We start from the raw sequence: 17,577 nt of genomic DNA, 5'->3' as shown, positions 1-17,577 counted from the left end.
TGGTATTGCATGTGCCTTTCTGGTTATGGAATTGTTTGGGTGGAGGGACTAGCAGAGAGAGGAATGTGAATCAAGGAAGGGATCTAGGGGTTATTGCTGATGCTTATGGAGGAAAATGGGATCAGAAATCCATTAACTTGTGAAATTTCTAAGCTAGTGTGCAGGAGTGGGCTCAGAAGGGAGATTAGATAGATAGATAGATAGATAGATAGATAGATAGATAGATAGATAGATAGAAGTCCAATAATTTATTTTCCTGCTACTTCTCTAAACTCTTTTTCTAACCATGAAAAGGTACTTTGTCCAAGCTGAATAAACCGTAGCCTTACTTACATGGCAGTTTTGCCAAGATGACTGTGCAGCATATGCATGGTCTACTGTTACATGGCAATTGAGGAATAATCACAACTGTCATAATTAAACAATTTATCATGGTGTCTCTGCAGTGTAAAAGTAAAAAACCCCCCCCCCCCCCCCCCCGATACCCACACAAAACTTCCAATTTAGGTAACCTCTGTTCTCTTTCCTCTGTTTTCTTAATGAACAGAATCTTACAAAAGTTAAACAGTCAGGAAGTTAGAGATGTAGCTGTCTAAAGTGCACTTCTAGTCTGAAAAATCATATGCCCCTAATGAAGAAGTAATAGCCTGCAAAATGTTGATCCATAAGAGGTTGTGAAGACCATCATACTTGAATCCCTGTTTTGAAGTCCGGGTTTTGTTTAAATATGTTCTCTTTTCTGTCCCTTTTATTATGAGGATAGCCTTGAAAAGTAGATTTTTAAATGTTTTTGAGCTTGAGGTGGTCTGAGTAGGTGTGACTGGGATGTTTTCAGACCTATTTATGTAGTAGTACACTTCTTAAGCTCCACCACACACAGCACTCGTACCACTTGGCACAACCAGCAAAAAGGCTGTGTTACTTCCTTGTGTAGCGCTTATGTAGTGACAGTATAAATGTCCCGGTATAAAGGAGATTAAGGGTTGTGACCTAAACTGTCCCAGCTGTGATGATGGACTAATGCAGCTTAGTGATTGGCTGTGCTTGGGGAAAGGAAGAGGGACAAGCACACTGTTTTTTGAAGAGATTGACGGACTTCAGGCACAAAAAAAGTATCCTATTAATTTGCACTCTACTGTGACTCACTGATATAATTAGAAACACACTGTGTTTATTTGTATCCCTAAAATGAATGAGCTTAACTTACTCCTCCTTTAGGAATATTGAGATCCATCTTTTGTTTCAGTGGGTCACAGAGGCTAGCATTTTCATGCTTAACATCATTGTTTATTTAGAAATGTCATAATTCCTTACCACATAGCAATTCCTAAATGCAACCACTCATAAATCAATACAGAGCAGCTTGTTTATCTTGGGAGAGAGGCATCAATTCAGCAGGTTAGGAATTTTGCAAAATAAGGGGTTTGGAAAATGGTGACTAGTTGCAACCGCAGCTGTTAATGAGTGAATAAAAGTTGATAAGAATTTTTGCTGAGGTTGTTCACTGCATGCCATTTTTGCTTAAAACCAAAGGAGCTCCCAAAGCAGCACCTGTGCATGGACTGCTGGTGCTCTGCAGCCAAATAGTAGTTCTGATAACAAAATGTTATTCCCTACTCTGAGCTTCTCATTCTCTCTTTCTTTGCAGGAAATCTTGAAGGATCTTGGTTTTTTCCCTGGATGGAACAGGAACAATTTTCAAAGTTTGAAAAGTTTCCAGACACTCCTCCTAACCACTTCTGGACTGTAATTGTCTTAAGATACCATCTTTTTTAATTTTACTAGTAAAAATTACAAAATACCTGCCAAGTCATATTCAATAAAGATGATGTACAATGTTTATTTTTATCATACATTTTCCTAGTGAAACACAAGTAGGGGAATTAAGGTAAAATACTGCATCATGAAGACCAGGATCATGGGGAGGTTAGTGGGGTTTAGCAAGACAGGACGTTTCAAATGTAGCCAATTTGAATGACCAATCTGAATTAGACTCATGTAAGAAAGTCATGTATGATAAACAGATTTTCACTGTCAGATCCTAGCGATATGAAGGTTTACATCAGCATTCAGTGCAGGTTTTTTTCCTCCTTTGTATGTTACCATTTAGAAAATAAAAGTGCATTTTTTCAAGTTTTCACTTTTCAGAATTGTTTCCAGTTTTTGTGATTGAGACTGATTATGTTGGATTCCAGTACATTCCCTATTTTATAAATATGTGATTTTGAAATGCAATACACCACAGTGCTTGCTTTAGTGTAATATGACTACTTCACCATAAAAACAGTTTGTTCCCCTAAGATCCAAACAAAATATGTTCTGTATTTACTTCATGGGTTCAACCACAAGAAATTTGACCTTCACTTAATTTGCATGTTTTTTCTCTGTTTGAAAACATACAATATCCAACACATTCATCTATCTTGTATTAAAACCACTATAAAAGATTTTTGTTTCAGTATGTAACATCTCAAACTAATACAAGTGGAACATTTTTATTTTCTGTATAATGCAATAGCAAAAATCTAATATTTTAAAAAGATAGAGAAGATTCTTAATTGCAGGTGGCAGTTAATGTTATACAGGGAGAAAGGTGCCTGTGTTTATGGTTACCATTAATTGTTTATGTAAAACATTATATCTTTATATCATTCTTCATATCCCTCCAACTGAATTTGGATTATGAAGATTGTAGGGAGAGGTTACAAGCCAGACTTTTATTGATTTTGCCGGTTTATACCATCTGCAGATTTTTCTTCCTTAGTCTTTGGTACCAGGAAATGGTGGGATCATGAAATCCAGAGCACTGACTGTAGAGAATGTAGGTTTCAAAAAAATCACGCTGGTTCCAACAAAATACAGAGCTGAACTTTCCAGCGGTGCCAACCATTCGGGCCTCCATGCAGAATCAATGGGAGCCATCAGCCTGTAGAGCTGCACATTGGGAAGGAAACCAATAAATCTGCAATTTATGTTTCTGGGACTGAGCAGTACCGATCAAACCAGCTTCCTTGGCATCCTTGCACCTCAGTGCATAGGACTGTGGCAGGAACAATGGGAACTGAAAGCTAGGTCTCACTGTGAAGCTAGAGTAACTTCATTTAACTGAGTATTTCTTTAACTGGACTAAGGGGTTATGCAAGTTTCATAAAGGGTCTTGAAAGTGGGGGGCACTGAACCCTGTGATCAAATTTGCCAGTGTTGCTCCATGCATTTTTGTACTCTTTTGTATTCTTTTGGGACCTCTGTAATTCTGGAAGCCTCTTAGATGTTAGAGTTTGCACGAAGTCCTCTAAAGAGTGAAAAGATTAGCAAAGACTGGCAAAGAACGATCTAAACAAATCTGTCTCTCTCTCCAGGGTAACCTCAATGACAAGCTCAGCATCATTTTGAAACCACAGGCCATATCTAACCACAAATCAGAACATTCCTAAGTGGTTCAAAATATGGCTGTGTATGCAGGGACAAGAAGGTCCATAAGGCCATGTTTAGAAGGCATTTGAACACCTAACTACTATTGCCGTAAGCCTAGGTTCATAAAGCAGCTTTGAGCCTCTGCTTTTGGTGTTCCTTTTTTCTAGGTAGCAGTTTCTGTTTCCAAACAGTAAAGTCCTCAGAGAAGCAGTCTAAACTAAATTTCTCTCTTCACACAGAAAAAATCCCTGCCTGTAATCTGCCTAGCTATAGATGAATGTACTAACAAGAGGCTCTGCCTTAATATAAGGAATTGCAGGTCTCCATCTACCTACTTATGTGAATTGGCTTCCAGAGTTCAGAGAAACCAAAATGTCCAACAAGATTTAAAACAACAAAAAAGGATTGGAGTGCCTTCCTGCTGCCTGGATTTCACAGCCCAGCTTCTTCTCCAGTGCATTTGGAGAGCTAGGCTTCTGAGAGTTTATCCACCAAAGCAGGGTAATGCATGGGAAGATAATCACTAGAGGTTCTGAGGAAAGAAACGAGGGTTAAGTGTTAAAAAAAGCCCAACAATTGGTGTCTGGGTGGATGTGTCTTCCTGAGCATACCATGCGGTCAAGTATACCCTTGTTAACCACTTAATGACAAGATGCCAACATCCGTGACACCAAAACAGGTGATTCTGGAAGGTGCTGCATACCCTGAAGCTCCCACCGATCTGGTGCTTTTCAGGGTACACTAAGCACCAAAGCATCCTGACTTGGGATTTGGTCCATTGCCAAGCTGATTGGCAATTGTGAAGGCAAACAAAACATAGGTTGGTTGGAGTGTCAAATGAGTACATCGGATTTTGAGAAGGGTAGAGGTGTACTAATATTTCTAGTCTTAAATTAATCTGAATAAATCTAAAAATCTATTCCAGCTGCAAGGGGAATGCAGACAGCTGCATGATATTCTCAGATTTCTTGTTAAATAGAGGTAAATGAATGACTGCAAAAGGCAGAAACTATCTGTCTGGGGTTTTTAAGGATGGGGATGCGGTTACATGTTGCAACAGGGACATTTTTCCAGTTGAAGCCTTCTTTATTTGGAATTTGTAAACGTATTTGTCTCCTCCTTTTCACACAGCTGGACATGTGTGTTGTCTCCTGGAATTGGAATGATCACCCATTCTTATCTGGACAGCTTTAGCAGAGCATTACTTTTGAGTGGCAGTATCCCATGACACCTTCACCTAATGCATAAAAACTAGAAAAAGAGAACTTCTATTAGAATGCAGTTCCTAAATATTTGCCCAGTTCAGAAGATGCTATTAGAATAATTATGTTCCATATGCTTGCTGAAACATGATAAGCAAACCAGAAGGGAGGACAAGTTATTCCACGAGCAGCAGAACTAATGAAGCCTGATTTCCTCCAAATCTGTATGCTCTGTCACCCAACACCTCTCCCTGCAATAAGCCAGTTTCCCTTCCAGTATCCCATGAGATCTGCATCTCAGTAACTTGAGATCTTCATGTGCTGGCAGTGTTTCCAGTTCAGCACTTGCCTCTATGTTCTTGTCTTTTTTTTCCCCCCTGTGTTTCTGAGGTGGGGGGAGAAACACAAGCTAGAGTTAGAAATGAGCTAATGAGCTAGGCAGTGCCGTGTGCCGAGGGGTTGGCCAATCCACATGGGATGAATGGCCCACCACCCCATACCAAAGGGAACGGGGAATAGCTGTTCCCCCAGCTTTATCCTCAGTAAGAATACCAGATTTTGTTTTCTCTCTCTGTAGATATGTAACATCTGGGTAATTAAATATCTTTGAGATGTCTAGTTTTGCTACACAGGCTGAAATGGATTAACAGGTTCAAAAGTGAGAAGAAGGAGAGACTGAAAAAGCTTTCTTCCTGGACAGGTATGCTGATAATACTAGTAAGAATATCTGCCATTTAGCATTGATAGGCATAGCATAAGCTAATTGAGACATTTGGATGGCATGTAATGATCGTAGTATAGAAACCCAGATAAATAAAAAAATGAGTAACTTACTAGAGTTGGGTAATTCAATGGGTATGAAGTTTAGCATAAAAGCCAACAGGCTGCCCTCTCGTGCCATTGAGATGGAGGGTTCATTTCTAAGTTTGTAAATGGACTCAGTGTCTGCTCTTAGTTCCTTAGTCTTAATCACTTGATGCATAAAGAACAAAATTCAAGCTCTACAGATCCTTTTCTTGAAGTTTTTGCCCTCTTTAATAGAGTAACCAAAACTACCTCTGACTTCCCAGATGAGTTATTATTTAGGACTGGATAAATGTATTTAGGGTTTGGAAAGTTTTATTTGTTTTCCATCACCCAGCCATGCCAACTGTATTCTAATAAATAAACATTGATATATGCAGTAATTTAAAAAAAAATCTAATAGATTGTGTTTATGGGAGTTGTGATGTCATAACCACATTACATATGTTATTATCATGAGATCTTCATGTACAGAGGAAAAAGAGGAGAGTGCTTTAACCCTTAACCTGAATACTAATCCTGATTCTTCTTGTATGAATTTATTTCCTCCCATTCTCTGTAATTTTTGCTGTCACTATGGATCTTCATATAAGAAAATGGTTTATTTGAAGTCCTTTCTACTATTTCTTGCTTGATACTATTACATCACCGTAAGTGATGTAACTTGATTACTCTCAAGAGGTCTTCTCATGTTAATCACATTGTGAGAGCTTTCTTCATGTGGCTAGGGCAATTATATTCAAGTCTCAAGAAACAAGACTGTAGGCTTAAAAAAGTGACTATTTTAAATGGATCCAAAAGTATAAGCTATTCAGTGCAAGTAAATACCATGTAATGGAAACATAAAAATAACTAACTTGAAAAATTCAAAATTATATATGCATTTCTTACAGCTCACAAAATAACTTTTAATAATTGATGTTACAGCAGTTACAGATAAAATGTGTTTGTGATTCAGTCACTTGTTTATGACAAAGTTACTCTGCCATCAAAGGAGTTCAAAATTATGGAGAAATTATCTATCTATCTATCTATCTATCTATCTATCTATCTATCTATCTATCTATCTATCTATCTATCGTAGACAGAATTGAGTATCTATTTCAACTAAGATAGTCAATTCATTCTCTGAATAAGACTAGAGCAAAATCTACTACTGTGTGCAGGTGAAAAATTCTGATTGCTTTTTCTAATGCTCAAACCCCCTGTTTTCTACCCTTCTCTTTCCTTTTGTACCAAATATTTTCTGTTTGGCAAATGGATGGACCATCCATGTCCATTGTGCTATTTTAGTAGCCTCTAGTAGTTGTTTCCTCTACTCATTATTACCTTGACTTACCTGCCTAGAGATGGGCAGCCGCTTGCTCTGTCTGTGTCGTAAGATGCTCTTCAGAACCGGATAGATTTTACCATAACACATGACATTTTTCCTTTATAACGTCTTCTCCTAGGTTTTGTCATTTGTGCATGACAGATTGCCAGATTGCTCATCAGTCTCCTGCCTCTCTTCTCCAGTCTTGGGAGGATTCAGCTTTAGCAATCCATTAAAAAGTGCAAGGGTAAGACAGATAAGCCACAAGAAAAAGTGAAAATGAAAAGGAGCTCCTGAGAGGAGATGCAGAGACAGGAGCAGTATAGAAAGTGTGAAAGAGTAATTCAGGGCAACGACCTTGTGCTGCTCCTCAGTTTTTTTATAGGACCTGGAGCACGCCGATATGCCCTCAAACAGTATCTCTGCTTTTCCATGACCCCAGAGCATAGAAAAGAGTTGCTGGCCAGTGAAATACAGCGTGCCCTATAACTGTATAGCTTAGCTATGTTTTGAGGGGCTTGGCTTTATTGGTTACTGAAAAACAATAACAGAACGTAAATCTCGGACTAAGCTTTCTCCCTAAGACTCTCTATTCCCGTGATTTCCTGTCTGCAAAACCTCCTGCTGCCTCCAACCACAGTCTTACTCTCACCTGTCAAACCCAGATGAATTACCTGTAGGATCACTGAGCCCAAAGGGACCTCTTGTCTTTCCTGGCATTACAACTGAATGAATCTGATGATTACATCAGCCATTTTGCCAGAGCAATTTTTAGGTGTTTTTCTGAATCTTCACATCTGCCCTGTGGCATCCATTTTAAGCAACACCAAGTTAATATGTAGAGAGCCAAATGGTGGGCCTTCTTCTGATGCTCTTATGGCAGTATATGCTGTATAATCTTTCTAAGAAGTTTGGGAGTGCAGCTGGTTTATTTAAATATATCGAAGACTAGGGTAAAGCTCTCTCTGTTAAACAGCCTAAGATGATAAATGCTAAAGTGGTAAAATGCTAAAGTGAATAGGCCTTGGACCAAGTGTCTCCAAACACATGGTAAAGTTAGAATTGTGTCTCCACCGACTGCTGTGTTTTTCTTACCATGTGCTGGCAAAGCGTCTGTGGCTGTTTCACCATATCCTGTCTCTTGATCAAAAGCAAAAGCTTGCTATGGCCTATACATTGTGCAGAAGTCCTCCCAACCATTCCATAAATCCTTTACATTTTTTCACAGGCAGATGGTTTACATTTTCCATTCTCTGTTATATCTGCATTGGGATAAAGTCTTTTATCTTACAGTGACTTCAATTGAAAAATAAACACCCATCCATTACACCATGTTTCTTCAGTTGAGAAAGAGTCTGCAAAATGCTCTTTAAGCTTATTACCTTTGCCTTAGAAATCTTAGGACTACATAAACCTCTTTGACATTAAGTATTCATTGTAGGCTTTATAACAGCATACAATATGTTAAGAGTCAATGATAATTTATGTGGGATTCCTACAGAGCTTCCCAGCCAAAGACCTCAAAGGTGGAGGATAGTATTTTTTCTTGACTTTTCTGGGCTCAGAAGAAATAGCAATATTGATGTGGCTGAGAAAAAGGTGATTTGGTTCCTTTCCCATCTGCTCCTCTGGGAATGCTTTCTTTGTTTTAATGTTGTTATAACTGACAAGTGTATTTTTCAGCCAATGCTGCCTAGAAGAAGTGGGTCATGCCCACGGCATTACCCCCGTGCAAGTCATTCATTTGTTGAATCACAGAGTCTGAATGCAAAGTTTAGAAGGCAAAGTCATATCACTTGCACTAATTTGGCTTTATCCTAATATCCTTGATAAGAATCCAGTTTTGTTATGCTAACCCGGGGTTCGCTCTGGCTTGTCAGCCCTCAGACGTCTAGATTTTAAGTGGGAAGAGTACCGTGCCATATGGTCACTCAGAGAGTGATACTGTACAGGCATTGACAATATTTACATGGAGTTCAGAGAAGCAAATAATTCATTAAATATGAGTGGAAAGGGCACAATCAACACTTCATCATTGCTTCCCTTCCTCCTTTCTCTCTATTTCCTCTTTAAGGGGATGGGGGGGTTTCATATTCTTTCCCACTGCTCTCACAGACTGTAACATCGGCTCAGCACGGGAGGGGGTGAACAGCTGCACGGGGGCAGGAATAAATAGTCAAGACTGAAGGAGGACGGGAAACTTTACAACCGGCGTTGTCACTAGAGATGTGTAAGATGAAATTGCACCCTCCTTGATATTGCAGAGCTGAAGATTTGCTAACGTACCAAAAGTCACGCGGTGACATTCTTGCCTGTATATATCACATCCCCAGAAAGCACAGAGCTGGCTGCAGCAATAAATCCAACTGGTGAAAAATTCCAGCGTTTCTACATATTTTTCATTTCACTCTAGTTGAAATGTTTTAGCTGAACTTTAAATGTTTCATTTCAAATTTAGAGCTTTGTAGATATGGTTTTATTCCTTATTTTTATAGTATATATTTTTAAGTTAACATTTTATTATATATCTGTTCATAATTACTTTTGTTATTAGAATTACTGTAGGTATTTTGGTAATAAGCATATTACATTTTATTCAGTAAAGTAATTACGGAGGTTAGGAAATTATATTCGGGCATTTCATTGTTCACTGTTTCATAACTGATATTAAAAAAGGTAATACCAAGAAAATGACTGCATAAAATTAAAATGTGAACAATTTAAAACACATTTCAAAATGAAAATAATTTTGAAATTATACTGTCCAATACTTTTGAAATGTTTTACTGCATATTAACTCAAAGTGTCATTTTCATATTTTACACCAGAATGAATGTTTCCTGTTTGCTGCTGAGGATACACACGTATTCTACCACTGCTATGTAGCAAGATTTGCCTCAGCAGGTGTGCTAACTAACAGCCATACCTAGGAACTTCTGTCTACAGTTGGCAAGAGTAAAGCTAAGGATTCAACCTTGAGCATGCCATCTCAGTTTTGAGAGGCTCTTGAAGAGTAAGCAAAGAAACAATAGAATAAAAATAAAGAAATAAAAAATAGAAGAAAATGCTGCAATACCAGCATGCCAGATGCAAGGCCCTAGAATTATTCTGCTACTTACAGCCCGTATCGCTGAGCTTTTTGTACTTACCTATTTTGCTGGAACCTAGCAAGCTCTCCACTTGCACAGCTTTTCTTTTGTTTCACCAGACGGTCCCAGTGGATTGCATGGTCAAGATCTGATTTCTGAGGCTATTGGAGGGGGTGGTCCTTTCTGCATGATAGGATGCTTAGTTAGCTCTATTTTTGCATTTTCTGATGCTGCAGTCGTTTTGTTGTGGTAATTGATTATACAGAAAAGAGAAAAGGTAAGATACTTTTGGAAGCAACCACAATCTAGGTTAACTAGAAAGGAATGTGTTGGCATGAAGTTTTTAGCAGAAAAGATGTGACATTAAACCTTTACTAATTTCTCTTTTGTTTTTGAGGCAACAATCTTTCTACACATATTAAAAACATGTAATGTAAATAAGTGAGCAGATGTTCAGAATTTCCCCTCTCTTTTTTTTTTACCCCTCCTGTTGGAAATCTATTGTTCCAGTTCTCTGATTGTTTGGACCATTCCTGGAATTCTTGGTTTTAACTTAAAAATTCCAGACACGCTGTCTTGCTGCTTGTCTGCCTCTTTCTTTTGCAATTGCAAACAAAAGCACTTTGCTGACAGGGAATCTTTAAATGCCTGTAACCAGCTGTGTATGTTCACATTCAATGTTTTTCTTTTAAATAATCAAGTGTGTGCAAAAGATGTCGCGTTTTGTTAAGGTATCCTGAGATCTATTTCAGGATCAGCCATCAGAAAAGTAAAAATGGATATATACTTACAGCATTGCGATGCTAAACTTTTAAAAAGGTGTTCTCAGAAATTTATGTTGTCACATTTGGCAATTTCTGTGACATTCCTTGATTAGAGATGCATGGACACCTTCCTTTTACCTGTAAAATTCATACTTCACAGTGCCTTCATCCAGTAGTTCTTTCCAATTCCAAATTTGCCACTCAGTTCCCACCACAGTACCTCTTTCCCCTTCTGCTAACTCCAGGAAAGTTTCTTTGTTTAGCACAACAGTCATGGCAACAGCAAGTGGTGTGGCAAACCACTATATCAACCACACCAGGTACCCTCAGATTTCTGCATGTGAGGCGTTTGTGTGTGATTAGATAACATTTCTGTGGCAGGTTTGATGGTAGAGGAGGCAACAGGCTTGTTTTGGTTCCTGAGTCCTGCTGGTTGCTTTGGACTACTGGTGAGTATCATTATTCCACAACTGCTAGATAGATACTCGGTTGATAAAGATTTTTAATTGCTTTTCGGTACTGGATATACAAGCAACACTTTAATGAGAGTTCAGGCAAGGAAAACTGGTGGCTGTGCAAGTGGAAGATGTCTCCTAGATGAATTTTTAGCTTGGCCCTATCTTCCCTATGCTGTGGTACCAACTGGTCCATTGAGCTGTGAGGTGCTGGGGTAGTGGGGAACTATCTGATACAACCCTCTCTGATGGTAGTAAGGGACACAGCATAGCAACAGAGATGGCAATAACAATAAACACAGTTATTGGGCAACAGTAGCTTGGTTGCAGTTTCAGAAGGACAGTCATAATGTTAAAATGAAGTCACCGTTCCCCATGGTGAATTCCTTAGTTCTTGCCTATTATGATCACACCACTTTGTTTAGGGATGAAACAATGAATTTGGGGAGAGTACTGAGATAATTCTTGGGATGCACCCCAAGTTTCATTATTTCTGCTACATACAACCCACAACAAGGAACCATTAAGATATTTGAAGCGATCCCAGATTGTCATTTTATGATACAATAAAATATGTTTATGCAACTGAAGTGTCTATTACGTGAGTGAAGGAGAAGAATGATTAAGTAGTATAACGAAAGTGGCATGCTGGCAGGGATTTGGCTCACTTGCTTTTTTTTATAATACAATTGTGTTAACTAAACTTTGAAAATATTCCCAGTTTGAGAAATAAAAACCATAAAAGTGAATATATGCAGTTGTTCTATTCAGAGATAGAGTCCTGCATAGCTGCATTTGGTCCAACAAGTTTCTTTGGGATATTTCCCCTAATATTCTTTTGACAAATTACTCATTGCCTGAGAAGATTCTCTAGCAATAGGATTGATCCTACAATGTACAGAACGTGAACAGAGGGAAGTAAAGAAATTGAGAATGGAGTAAAACACTGTAACCTGGTGTGCATTACCATGCAAACAGAACTATTTAAGGGAAATTTAATTACCAAGAGGAAAGAAAGTGACATATATCAGGACCTGTAGCTCCTGAAGTGGTAATGGAAGGGGTAAGATGAGAGCAGATCTTTCTTTGGAAGGTGTATTGTCCACTGGGCTCTATGTTGCTTTTTCCATTTGGCAACATCTTTCTGGCCCAGAGAAGCAGTGGTTAAATACTGTACACCCATATAATGCCATATTAATTGCACTGCTGTCTATCCTTGTTTCCTGACTAGTCTGCACCCACTCTGTATCTTATGACAGCATTGGCCAAGGATTACAATCCAGAGACTTGCGGAAAGAACTCAGTTGATGTGAGGTCTGTGTTTTGCCCTTTGTGCTTCCCAAATCCAAATGGAGACAAGATGTTAGGGTTCAACATTTGAGATTTCCATGTCTTTTGAAATTAGATTGGAAAGATTATTGTAAAGGGTTGGGTTCTAATGTACTCTTGTTTGTATCCAACTTTAAGGAAGAAAATACAGCCCTAACAACAAAAACATGAAAAGGCGAATAAGGATGAAGGAGAATAGAGCCAGATTTGGCAGAAGGGTCAAAGCCTGCACTTGGGGTTATTGATGTTTTGCAAAGTCAGCCATCCTGGGAATTGAAGAAACATCTGTAATGGCTAGTCCACATTGTACGATGCCAGTAAACAAACCCAGAGAAAAGAAACTGGAGTTTTTCAGATCATGGCTCATGGATCATGTTATTGTGATTCTTCAGCTCCACCTATGAGTTTTGTGAATCCCAAAGATCTCCTCACATAAGCACAGAGCAAATGGTGCCTTTGAAGAGTTCATAATGAGTTTCTGCCTAAACAAGTTCTCAGGGTCTAACCCCTGGGTTAGCAACACGCTAAAGTGAGCAGAGGGAAAAGAGTGGTGGACAAAAGGGATGAATAAAACACAAAGTGATTAGTTTTGACCACTGCTTTTTCATCTTTTACATAATCCATACTGTTCTTGCATATCAGTATAGATCAGAAATTAATCTGATGGAGTAAATGGGATACATATGTCTAAATGAATACAAGACAAGAAAGGTAATACTCTTTGTTCAACGTAGGTGAGAGATGTTGCCTATGCAATGTTTGGGGAAAATGTTTGCTGAATATGCTTTTATGTAATCCATGCAAAATAGGGGTGCCCCAACTACATGTTGTGGGTCATCTTTACTTTGAAATATGTTATCTCCGGTTTGATCAAGATGCAGAGAAAGCTATGGGAGTATCAGCAAAATATAAGTGATGTTATTCTACTCAGTGGTCTCCACAAATTTGCTGCAGTAGAAGGCCAGTGCTGGTGTCACTTTATGCCAGCCCTGGAATGACTTTCTTGTCTTCCATGATTCATGCCAAAATCTTTCTGTGTTTTTATACTTTCACTTTCCTTGTTACTCATTCCTCTGCATTTTGAATTGATTTATAGAAAAACACCATATCAAGGCTCAAGGTAGCTATAAACTCAAGATGTTGCTGAGATATGAAGCCACATACTCTCTATGCTGAGATTCATCTTTGTGTATCAACGACAGCAGGAAAAAAAGCCTTTGCTGTGAAGTGTCTGTTTATAACCTATGAGATGCCATCAGCTGGAGTATGGAACAGTAGCCATACTAGCCATCTGAAATGGAAAGAGAACACTTTGTTATATTACAGAAATAAACATTTCAGAGCTCACATTTTATTGGCACAGGCACTATTTTGAGTACATGGTGAGGGAAGAAGTCATGCAACGAGGGACTGAGGGAATATTAAATGAGTAGATGGATTGAGGGGGTGCTTGAAAGAGGTAATCAAAACCAGGAGGGTTTGATACTTCAGAAAAGGAAACACTACAAAGCATAGACTGTTCATCCTGGACATCATTTGGAGCGTCCATAAAATGGGTGTGGGGCTGGTAATAAAAACTGAGCTTGCTTGAAAAGCTTCCAATAGCTTCCCATGAGGTCCCCAGAACAAAAGTTATTTTAAAATTCCTTTTTGTAAGTGAGCCCATGATAATCCTGGTATAGTTATGTTGGACATCTGCTTGGGCTTTGAGGTTTATCTTTTCCTCAGGGTCAGCTTCAGGGGGTAGGACATGGATCTTGTGGAATCCAGGTTTTAAGTTTTGGTTAAAATTGCAGTTGTGATCGTAGGGTTACTTCATTCCCATCAGGAGTGACCCCAGGGAAGAAAATAAGACCCATTCATAATGTTAGGGGCAGGAACTGAAAATGTGTGTGTATGTCCAATTGCTGTTCATTATTGTTCTCATGCAAGAGCCCTTTCTTTTGTCAGAGCACTGAAGCCTCCCCTGGAAAGGCCTCCATCCATTTTCTTAATTTTGCCATGTACTTCTCTACATCTAGGCATTACAGTGATGCTGTTGAGACAGGATGTGATCCCCTCCTGTCCCCAAACCATAAGGAAATATAAGTTCTGTGCAGTGATCCCTCCAGAACCAGGTGTGACTGATGTAAGGCCAAGAGTGGTGTATGATGCTAGCAATAAATCATTGAAAAAGAGGGAGGTCTAGTGGCGTACTGGTATTTACAGATGGACGTGACACTGAGTCAGTATGATATCAGAGCAGTAAAGGAAGTAATAGTGAACTAAAGAGGTCCATCAAGATATGACTGAAACCAATTTGGGACAGCTGTGGGAAAAGTGCCTTAAGGACTAAAGTTCATCAAAAATACACTAAACATTTTTGTCTCCAAGTGACTGAGTGGATTTTACAATTTCCCAGAAGTCACTAGCTGACAGTTTAAGAAATAATACTGGTACGTGATGTAGACAAGCCATAAGAGAAGGACAGGTGGCTTATCCGGTTTGTTGTTCAACGGCTTCTCTTTCTCCATGCCAAGTCCAAGAACACAATTTTCTAAAACCTGTCTGACCGGCTCACTGCATGATGTCCAGTCACCACAGCAGATCATCCCAAAGGCTTGCCAGGCGGTGGGGTGGGAAGAATCCTGGGGCCACCCTTCTTCCGAGTGGCTAGCACTATAAAACGGTGCTCTTTCCCAATGTCAGCATCGAGCTCCTCATAGCCTGAAGCTTTGAATGCTTTCCCAGAACGTACTTGCTTTTTCCTTGGTATTTGTTTTGGTTTATCTGCCTGCTAGGCTTCCCTCTTTTCTTGCCTTGCAGCTATATTTGCTAATTTCAGAGTGAAGAGTGTGGCTAGCAGCCCATTTCTGTATTTTACTGACATTATTCTTGCTGTTTTCAGAACAAACTAATAACATATGTTGCATGCACCCAAACTTTCTCAGGTTGAACTTGCCTTAGTCTTTGGTCACTTCTCTTTTTTTTTTTTTTTTTTTTTTTTTTTTTTTTTTTTTGGCGGGGGGACTCTGCTTCTGTCACCCCTGTAGCAGACATGAAGAATTTGGGATCCTCCTTTTCATGACATGTCTCTCTGTCCCTCATAGAGGTTTGATAATTTGATGCTGTAGATTGATTATAAATGGCACAAGTTCCCCATCCTGACTTTCTAGTAAAACTGCATTCCTGCAGCTAGACTCCAATCAATCAGAAACTATCCCCTGAATAAATTAGTGATACAGCCTGCTGCCTCCTAAGCCCTGTGGCTTCCCACCATTTCTCCTCACCTTGCCGTCAGCTGGGAGTTGTCTTCTCACTGATCTTCACATCACCACCTCCATCTTCCTCAGAAGTGCACCCTAACTGTGTTCTCCTAACGCCTTTCCAGTATCATCTCAGAAACCACCGCAGCACACTTAGGAGTTGGTAGCATGGATCAGCCTGCAGTCCCAGCTCTGCAAAAAAGAAAGATCAGAAATATTTCCACAACTCTATTATTGTCACTGAGCTATCCTCAGAGGCATCTGCTATATCATTAGTCCTGCAAGAAGATCTGGCTTTTGTAACTATAGTTTTTAAAACACAGACAAAGGCACAGAAGTGTTTCTTCTAATAGCAGGAGCCATTCAGAGGCTGATCCACATTCTTTATTCTGTTATGACCTTTTCCACACCAAAGACAGGGTCTAGTAGCCAGCAGCATTATTGTTTTGCACACATTAATTTTAGGTGAAAACTTTATTCCTATTCTATTGTGAGTAGGGACGTCCCATTTCCATATCCTATTCTATATCACATTCTCTGTAGGAAACCGATTTGTGCAACAGCACAGGGTACATCCCTTCCCCAGGTCTATCCACACAAAAGATTTATAAATTATATTTTGTAATTCATGCATTTTGAAACACTTCCATGACTTCTGTCACATACAGGTTTTCTTGTGCCATGTTGCATGCCACCAAATACAGAGATTTGCCGAAAATGTTGAAACAATTTGCCAGCCAATCATACAGGCTTCAGCAGAGATCTTCCTCTTTTTCATCTGAACGGATCAGAGTGTTTAGGGATCAGACGAGATCAGATTTAGGGTTTGCAAGAGCAAACCTGGCAAGTAGGAGTGGAGAACTGCAATGGGATTGCAGGCTGCACCAAGACAAAAATGCTAAACAGGCACAGTGCTCTGAGATGCAAGAACAACATACTAAAGGGTTAAAGTGGAGACCTGTTTTACTCCATTTATAAATCAGGCTCAAGCCCTAGTATGTTTCCACCAAAGGTCTGCCAGAAAGAGGCCCTGGGAAACAGGCTCTCTAGAGTCTGTAGGGATACACACAGCTCCGGCCAATTTGATCACAAGTTGACACGTAGCCACATTCTGCAATGAAGCACAGGTTTGTTGGACCAATAAAGATTTGGGGAGTGTTTTGTGAACTTCTTCAAGAAGTGTATCTTGCAAAATATAAGACCCAGATTCTGGGGATAAAGGCTACCTGTAAGCTTTAAAGCTGTTGAAGTCTTGGGTGTTTAGTTCTCTGACAGCATGTGAATGCACACCAGTAATTTTCAGGTGTTCTGTAGTCTGACTGGTTTAATGAAGATTTTAATAGGAAAAAAACCTGCAAGGAAGCAATTGTCCTCATTTCTCAGTAATTTTGGAAAATTTGGCACATCACAAAATGTAGCAAACATCTTGGTTTACAAGCTAAGAGGACAGATTTAAAAACAATCTTTCAGTACCTGAAGTGTGTGTGTGTATATATATGATGATGATGATGATGATGATGATGATGGAGGAGAAGGAGCAGGAGGAGGAGGAAGAGGAGGAGGAGGAGGAGGAGGAGGAGAAGGAGGAGCCAGTGGTGCTTGCTGTAGATGTGCAATAACAATGCTCTGTTGCAGAGCGAACTCTCAGCACAGAAAAAGCAGGCAGTTTCCTAGGACAGTGGGGCAAGAAAGGTTAGGCTGAGATATACAGATAGAGTAGATCTGTAGAGCAAACCAGCTGGTACAGAGGACCCAGTCCTCAAGTGTATGCATGTCCAGGGAGTTAACTTTGGATTAGCTGTGGTGTCCTGGACCTCTTTTTTCTGGTGTCCTGGACTGAATGCCCATCAGTGGTTGGAGTGCATGAGGTGCACCAGGAGACCCGTTTCAAAAGTCCTGACAAAGACTGAACGTTGCCCACCATTCTGGACAGCCAGGCTGGCTGGCAGCTGCCTAGGGCGGA

At 39.6% G+C, this 17,577-nt stretch overlaps 1 protein-coding gene and 1 long non-coding RNA gene across 4 annotated transcripts in view; one reads left to right on the top strand and one right to left on the bottom strand.

Moving 5' to 3' along the window:
• Positions 1-1,816: 1,816 nt before the first annotated feature.
• LOC103925715 lies at positions 1,817-7,143 on the bottom strand. The gene is made up of 2 exons (XR_664040.1): positions 6,760-7,143; positions 1,817-4,665 (listed from the first exon to the last, which is right to left on the bottom strand). It is a non-coding gene; the product is annotated as an uncharacterized LOC103925715 (long non-coding RNA).
• LOC103925716 (aminopeptidase Q) overlaps positions 5,113-17,577 on the top strand; it is a 60,809-nt gene continuing 48,344 nt past the window's right edge. The window contains exons 1-3 of one of the 3 annotated variants that reach the window (XM_009334464.1): positions 5,113-5,158; positions 5,249-5,316; positions 9,561-9,745. The gene's annotated coding sequence lies outside the window, so the exon portion shown is untranslated. Of the gene's footprint in view, positions 5,317-9,560; positions 9,746-17,577 lie in introns of all 3 variants that reach the window. The other 2 variants (XM_009334462.1, XM_009334463.1) reach the window with 2 other exon arrangements.

Source organism: Pygoscelis adeliae, unplaced genomic scaffold (assembly GCF_000699105.1).
Source record: "Pygoscelis adeliae isolate BGI_AS28 unplaced genomic scaffold, ASM69910v1 Scaffold252, whole genome shotgun sequence".
Lineage (NCBI taxonomy): Eukaryota > Metazoa > Chordata > Aves > Sphenisciformes > Spheniscidae > Pygoscelis > Pygoscelis adeliae.
The sequence above is the reverse complement of the archived record's forward strand: the minus strand, read 5'-3'. Positions and strand labels throughout refer to the sequence as shown.